Raw genomic sequence first — 8426 nt, 5'->3', positions numbered from 1 at the left:
GTTTTACTGACCACAGAGCAAATGCTTATTTCTTTGGAGGATGGTGAGGTGACTCGAGTGTAAGATGCTTTTGAGCTTGTACTCTGTGCAGCCTCAGGTGCCCATCAAATGCAGCTTTTCTGCTAAAAACTTAGAGAGAATCCTAATTTGGTAGCACTCGCCTTTCATTGTAATGTCCTATATTTGCATGACAGAGTGTTGCCCTGCCCACAACACTAACTCATTGGCTCTGGCTCTGTTCTTTCAGCCTTTTCTGCTTGCTGGTCACCCTGCCTACATCCCCGGAAGGCTGATCAGAAAGCTGAGATGGGGGTGGCTGCTGCCCCTGCCTCTGCAGCTCTAACATTGGGTTAGAGCAGGCGGAGATGTTCAAGCTGAGAAGAAAGTACAGCTATATTTACTTGGGATTGTGGTTGGGAGAATAGAGAAAGGTCCCCTCGAAGAGCTTTCCTTTTAAATCCTTACCACCCACAACCTGAATCTGCCAATCACTCACTCATTCAGTTATCTGTCCAACAGTGTTTAGCATGTTCCTGTTCTGTCCAGTGTTGAACAAAATGTTATAGGTCCTGTTCTCAGAGAATGAATATTATAGTATGGAAAAGTCATTTGGACATATAATACGTAACTCAGTACTGGGTATTAATGTCTTGAGAGAGTGACAAAGACTTTTTAAAAGTTCTGTGTCAGAAAGAAGTCTCTGAGTAAGTGACAGTCATATAGGCACTTCGAGGAGATCAAAGAGCAACCTGAGGAAACTTCTGGGGAAGTGAGTCCTGGAGATGGAAGATGCCTGGTTGTGAGGCAGGAGCATGAAGCCTGAGAGAGCAGTAGGAATCTAGCATGCCTGGAGAGTGGAGAGCAAGCACAGGAGGACAAGGAAGCCACAGGAACAGATGCCCATCCCATTTTGTCTTAAATGTGAAGGGAAGCCATTGGATGATTGGAAGGGAGACGACCACCTGAGAATGGTGTTTAAATGATCTCCCCGGCCATATCAATTGGAAGGAAGCAGGGGAACTGGTTAGAAGCCTTGTAGGAGTGTAAGAGTTAGTCTGCCTTGGACTAGGTATTAGATAAGGCATTCGAACAGTTGTAGAATGTGGGGATCAGCAAAGATATGACCAATGATGCTTGCTAGAAGACATGACAGGAGAAAAAGAGAAATTAAGAGGGGTTGAGCCTGGGCCCCTATATATGCTACCTATGTGCTTTTACCTCTGAGCTTTACCACCAGCTCAGCCACTGCTCTACCAACAGGGTTTGTTTAGTTCTGGGATATAAAAGCTGACAGGTGGGTTGATGGGCTCACCAATGAACCGAACATAATCCCTAGAAATCATGAACATTGCCATGTGTGCAAAAAAGTGGATTCTACTTTATATGGTAATTTAGGTTATTAAGTATCTTACCAAGATTATCTGAGATCATCCAGGTGAATCCTAAATGCCACCAAGTGCTCCTGAGACAGGAAAAGGGAGATGATTCATTGTAAACAATATATGCAAGTAGAGGTTAAGGGACAGTGATGTCACCACAAGCCAGTCACCAACCTCGAAAAGACTAGGAATGGATTTTCTTCTGGTTCCCCAGAGTACAGCTGTGCCAATTCCTGGATTTCAATGAAACTCGTTTGGAGTACTCTAGAACTACAGGAGAGGAAATTTCAGATGTTTAAAGCCAGCAGATTCAGTTGCTGCAGTTGCTGTAATAACTCATACAACTGTGAGACAGGACTGGACCAAGGCAGGTGTCAAGATAAAAAGAGTCAGCACATTAGACAACTGATGGATGGAATGACAGGTTCCATGCATGTTTCTGGAAGGCCCAGGGAGTGTTTCTGCTGGAGAAGAAGGAGAGGCAGATAATGGGTGATGGATGTCTCTGGGTGGTGGCGCCTGGACCAGATCAGCATCTTGCCCCAGTGCTGAGACAGGCCTGCCAATTCGATCCAAATTGGATTTTTCATGCTTTAATTGGACTTTGCTGAGACCATGCTTTTCTTTTTCCATGTCTAATTCCTAGCCTTGAAACGATCCCTTGGTTGAAATTGGGTGGTTTCCCAATGCTGGTTTCTTTCTGTTCAAACAAGGCTGACTTTGATTGACTGGCAGTTCCCAATTAGCTACCCAATTTGTTCTCATTTGTGCTGAGTCAACGTGGCAAATGTCAGTGCCCCTGGCTGCCTCCCCTGCCCACTCACCTCATCCTTTCCTGTGGTGCTACAGCCTGGGGACAAGGGTACAGGATGCTTGCTCTTTAATCAACGTCGCTTATTCTTTGCATAACCACTTATCCTATCCAAACAGTGATGTTCTCTGATCTTAAAAATAACTCTTGTTGGACGTCCTGTAATCTCATTGTGGTGTCTATTTCTTTAGGAAAAAAGGAACCTAACCTGGAGAGATTGCATATATCTGACTGCACTAACCACCTCTGGCTGCTGAGGAACACCAAAGGATCATGAATTCGAGGCTTGCCTGGGCTACAGATTATGACTCTAATTCATTCATATTAATGGTGGATAGTTGAGTGTTTTCAGTATTTTACTATTATATATATTTTTTCATGAGCATATTTATGCGGGAATTGGGTGCATACAGCCATTTTATTTCTTCTGATCAGCACTCAGAAGAGAACTTCTGGGTGACAAGTATCTGTAACTCGCTTTTAGCAATCACTATAAAGAATTCTGCTGGAAGGTGTTTACAACCCCATAACAACGATGCCAACAACCAGCTCTCCCACTACCCAAAGACTATACATCGACAGATCCATGGCTGCAGCTGCATATGTAGCAGAGGATGGGCTTGTTGGGCACCAATGGGAGGAGAAGCCCTTGGTCCTGCCAAGGCTGAACCCACCAGTGTAGGGAATGTCAGGGTGGGAGGTGGGAAGGGAGGGTGGTTGGGGAGGGGGAACACCCTTACAGCAGAAGGGGAGGAAGATGGGATGGGGGCTTATGGGCAGGAAACTGGGGAAAGGAATAACACTTGAAATGTAAATAAAACATGTCCAATAGAAAATAAGAAAAAAAAGAAAAGAAAAGAATGTTAACAAAAAAAAGTTCTTCAGCTGGAGAGATGCCTCAGTGGTTAAGAGCACTGACTGATCTTCCAGAGGTCCTGAGTTCAATCCCAGCAACTACAGCTACAGTATAGTTGAAATAAATAAATAAATAAATAAATAAATAAATAAATAAATAAATAAATCTTTAAAAACTAAATTCTTCAAATGGTTACATCAGTTGCAGGAGCAGGAGAGAGTGCAGTTGCTCCCCCGACCTACTGGGATTCTGAGCCCTTCTCACTGTAGTTATTCTGTTGGGGTACAGTAGTATCTCACAGACCTGATAGTTTAAAGTTTTCTGCTAACCGATGATGATGCTCCTCCTCCCTTGGACTTTGTCCCCATTTGCATATCTCATGTGTGACATGTCTGTTTGGATCTTTGCTCCCAGAAGATGTTATTCTTTTATGTCATTGTTGTACTTCTAAATTATCAATACAACTCTCCAACCTCATAGATAATAAGCTCTTTTATATACCCAATACCTCTGCACTACTCATTAACTTCCTAGTGCATAGCTTATGCCTCCTATTGTACACTTACTGAATAAAAATAACTGATGTCTGGGATGTACTCCATGGTGATAAAATGTCGCCACCTTGTGTCTAGAGTGAGTAAGCAGGAGGATGCTAAGTGGCTTATTCCTGGAGCTCATTCTGAAGCTCTCTCTGTCTCCCTACCTCTTTATCTGTCTCTGTTTGTCTCTCTCTGTGTCTGTGTCTGTGTCTGTGTCTGTGTCTGTGTCTGTCTGTTTGTCTGTCTGTCTGTCTTTGTGTGTGTGTGTGTGTGTGTGTGTGTGTGTGTGTGTGTGTGTGTGTGGTGCTGAATACACTCTGAGATATAGTCAAAATATTTGACATTCTCGGAGGCTAAAAAGTAGAATGACTCAAAAATTAGGATAAAATATTATAGCAAAAAGGCCTGAAAAAGCCTGTGCTTACTAATTCACTTATCAGTTCATGAGTGAACATAATAAACTGTTGAGAATTTGCTCTGTGCTGGCCACTACAGCGTATATTTAAAACCCAAAGGTGAGTGCTCTAAACCCTGGCAGCTTCAAGGAAACCTACATTGAAAATAGATTTGTTTGCCCTAAATTCAGGACTTTTGTAGTTTTGCCTGACTACACATCCCTGCAAGTGAGCTTGCTCTGTGAAGGTCTTTCCCTGGGGAGACACAACCTGTTGGTCTACTCCACACAGAAAGGGAAGAAGTCCACAGTGAATCAAAGTAATGCTTGCACCAATGTCCAATTTACTAACAGGAATATGGGTGAACGGTTACTTAGAAACAGCAGGGATAACTCAAACAAACAAACAAACAAACAAACAAACAAACAAACCACTTCACCAGAAGGCCCACGGGACACAAGATCTGCATCCCTGGGCAGCTTGACCCACTCAACATCTCTTTCCTTCATTTGGCTGTTTGGAGTCTCCACCCCCAGTGACACTTTACTCTTTTTTTAAAATATGTATTTTGCTGAGGGGAGTCCATAAGTCAAATTCTTGTTTTCACCTCCTGTTTACCTCCTGAGGCTCACGAGCAAACATTTCCTGGGGCAAATATTTCAATTTAAAGAGGCCGTTGTAATGGGAGGTAAATGCCATATAACCTGGCACTGGGAGACCCAGCTTCAACTCAGGTTCCAGATAGAATGAGGTGGTCCTAGACAAAGATGGGAGGGAGGTGACAAACTTCACCGATCCTGTCAGTTCTTTCTCCCTCCTAGTCACTCATCAATCCACCATTAGGATGAAAGGCAACAGTGGATTGATGAAGTTTAGAGACGTCATATATGCCTTCCTTCGTGGCTAACTTCTCTGTCCAGGTTATAGGTTAAAGGTCACATAGGTGTGGCCTTGATGTCAGTGGGCATAGTTAGGGAGAGTTCCCGTCTGAAAAAGAACAGTGGGAGGTGCCTTAGATCTGTTATGATCTGAGTACTAGTATTCATACCTGATCGCTTCTCTTGTAGTTGTCAGGATTAGATGTATTCTGAAAGTTTTCTACATCAAAGTGGTAAGAACTTGGTCTTAGATTTGGGTGGGGGGGGGTGAAAGCAGAATGTGGTGGTAAGCTAGTATTGTGGTTGGTGTTGGGGCCAATGTCTCAAGTGTTTTACTTTCTTCTCTGTACCTTTCTCTCAAAGATCTGCTTTTAAAAAGTGAGTGTGCTGTTAGCGTCCGAGAATCGGACTCCCTGGACTCAAATAGTATGCAAGGCAAAGAGCATTTACTCTTCAGAAACAACCAGCGCACTGGGGTCGACCATTTATCAAAATGTCGATGACCAGAGGAGCTGGCAGGGCTTGGGGAATTTTCTAGAAGGGTTAGATAACCTTTCACGCCATTGGCTAGAAGTGCAGCAGCAAAATTAGTCCAATTTTGATTGGTCACTATGTTAGTTTTATTATTTTTGGTGACGCTTTGAATAATTTCAAGAACTGATTCAGTTCTGGTCTCATTATCTTCTTTGGATAGATGTCCCAGGAACTGACTCAGCTCTGGGTTTATCCTTTCTTCCCCAGTGTTGGGACTGTCATTGATTAATGCCCCATTGTCCATGGTTCCCCTGAAAAGCCTTGCTCAGATTCCCTAAAGCTGGAGTGGTGAGCTACCTGCTATGTCTACTGGGAACCAAATGAGTCCAGGATTGCTGGAAGGGCGTCAAGTATCCTTAACCATGGATCCGTCTTTCCAGTCCATCTGCATCTCTCTCTTGAGAGGCTCATGTATGGTGACTGGTCAGAGGAACTATTTCCTTGCCCTCTCCCAAATTTCATTAAATTGGTGAGTAAGAGGCGTCTTTTTCCTATCTTCCATTACACCATGTTACAAAGAGTGCCTGTAGCCATTAAATGATAACCACATAGACTCCTGGAGATTTTTTTTTAAAGATATAAAATCATTATCTAATAAACATGGATGCTTTTCTAATATGAACTGAAATTGTGCTCGGTGCTGGAAAGATGAGTGACAGTTTCTTTCTTTCTTTGAGAAAAAGAACAAGATTATGATGTACAAAGGGCTGTGATGGAAATATATGGAGGGGACATGGAAGATTCTTAGGGGAAGTGAAGAATGAATTGAAAAACGGCGCGGAACTGGCAAGCAAGTGTGGGTAGAGCCCGGGGATGCACTGCGCTGTTTCCTGAGGGAAGATCCTACAAACAAAAGCGAAGTGTCTGTGTCTCATCCCAAGCATGCTGCAGGGCCATTGGGTACTTTTATCCTGAGAAATGATAGGACAAATTCAATATTTAATAACCCCACTGCCTACTACATAATGAGAAGTAATAGGGCACAGTTCAATATTGAAGGATTACATAATGGGTGAGGCCTAATGTGGTACCTCTGAATGCAGTCATGCTCGCCAGGATGCCTTCGCTATCATTCACATGGTGGCAGACGGGCCTAGAGGTGGGTCCTCACAAATAATTCTAAATTAGTACCATGGACAGATACTCAGAGACAGGAAAAGGAAGACACTGTCACAAATCACAACCTTGCCTTAGGAAGATGGTGGCCAGTCATCCTCAGAAAGAATAGACAGAGAGAGGAGAAAAGGGGAGAAGGAAAGAGAAGGGAAGGGAAGGGAAGGGGGAAAGGGAGGCTCAGAGAGGAGTCAACCCCTCTGATTTCTTGTTGTTTCTAAGGAGGACTGAGGAGTTCCCGGTCTAGTGTGGTGCTGTGCTCTCTGTTAAAGTCCTGCAACACTCTGACTGCTTTGACTTATCGGTTTAGAAATTTGTCAGGTCAGAGTGCCACAAAGAACAGTGTTACCTAAAAGCTTAGTTGCATATGAGGGGCTTGGATCCAGAGATCCACTTGGTCATAAGAAGCCAGGCTTTGTATGTGTGCTTCTTGAAACGCTGAGATGGGGTAGTACGATGCTTTCAGGATCTCAGACATTTCCCTAATCCTAAAGCAGCAGTTTGCTGGCCTGCCTGCAGTCCCTGAATACTGAGTAAATCTCCTGCATTGGGAGCTGCCCTCTAGTGGTACTATTCCAAATTACAAGTAGGACTGCAAGGGAGCAGGTGAGCATGTCCTTCATGAAATTGACTTCGTTTTCTTTGAGAAGAGGTGCTTATGCTCAGAGTTTAGCCCTTGGTCAGAGTTTATTAAAACTTGTTCTCTTTTTAGTGTGTTACTAATATCCCCATTGTATCTATTTTCCCTCCATTACCGCCCTCCCCCCAAAAATCCACTGGGGGTTTCCCCAGTTTACTAGGGATCCAGCCTTGGCAGGACCAAGTGCTTCCACTTCCACTGGTGCCCCTACTAGGCTATTCATTGCTAACTATGAATTTGGAGCCCCCAGGACCAGTCCATGTATAGTCTTTGGGTAGTGGCTTAGTCCCTGGAAGCTCTGGTTGGTTGGCATAGTTCATATGGGGTCGCAAGCCCCTTCAGCTCTTTCAGTCCTTTCTCTGATTCCTTCAATGGGGGTCCCGTTCTCAGTTCAGTGGTTTGCTGCTGGCATTCGCCTATGTATTTGCTATATTCTGGCTGTGTCTCTCAGGAGAGATCTACATCAAGTTCCTGTCAGCCTGCACTTCTTTGCTTCATCCATCTCATCTAGTTTGGTGGCTGCATATGTATGGGCCACGTGTGGGGCAGGCTCTGAATGGGTATTCCTTCTGTCTCTGTTCTAAACTTTGCCTCCCTTTTCCCTCCCAAGGGTATTCTTGTTCCCCTTTTAAAGAAGGAGTGAAGCATTCGCATTTTGGTCATCCTTCTTGAGTTTCATGTGTTCTGTTACAGAGTAATAGTGATAAAAACTGTATGGTCTTGGTACAGAGACAGACAGATAGACCAGTGGAATAGAATTGAAGACCCAGAAATGAACCCATATACCTATGGTCACTTGATTTTTGACAAAGGAGCCAAAACCATCCAATGGAAAAAAGACAGCATTTTCAGCAAATGGTGCTGGTTCAACTGGAGGTCAACATGTAGAAGAATGCAGATCGATCCATTCTTATCACCCTGTACAAAGCTTAAGTCCAAGTGGATCAAGGACCTCCACATCAAACCAGATACACTCAAACTAATAGAAGGAAAAGTGGGGAAGAATCTCGAACACATGGGCACTAGAGAAAATTTCCTGAAAAACACCAATGGCTTATGCTCTGAGATCAAGAATCAACAAATGGGATCTCATAAAGCTACAAACTTCTGTAAGGCAAAGTCGTTAGGACAAAATGGCAACCAACAGATTGAGAAAAGATCTTTGCCAATCCTACAACTGATAGAGGGCTTATATCCAAAATATACAAAGAGTTCATAAAGTTAGACTGCAGGGAGACAAATACCCCTATTAAAAAATGGGGTTCAGAGCTAAACAAGAAT

Source organism: Rattus norvegicus, chromosome 8, assembly GCF_021556685.1.
Source record: "Rattus norvegicus strain SHRSP/BbbUtx chromosome 8, alternate assembly SHRSP_T2T, whole genome shotgun sequence".
NCBI lineage: Eukaryota > Metazoa > Chordata > Mammalia > Rodentia > Muridae > Rattus > Rattus norvegicus.
Note: the sequence above shows the minus strand (reverse complement) of the source record.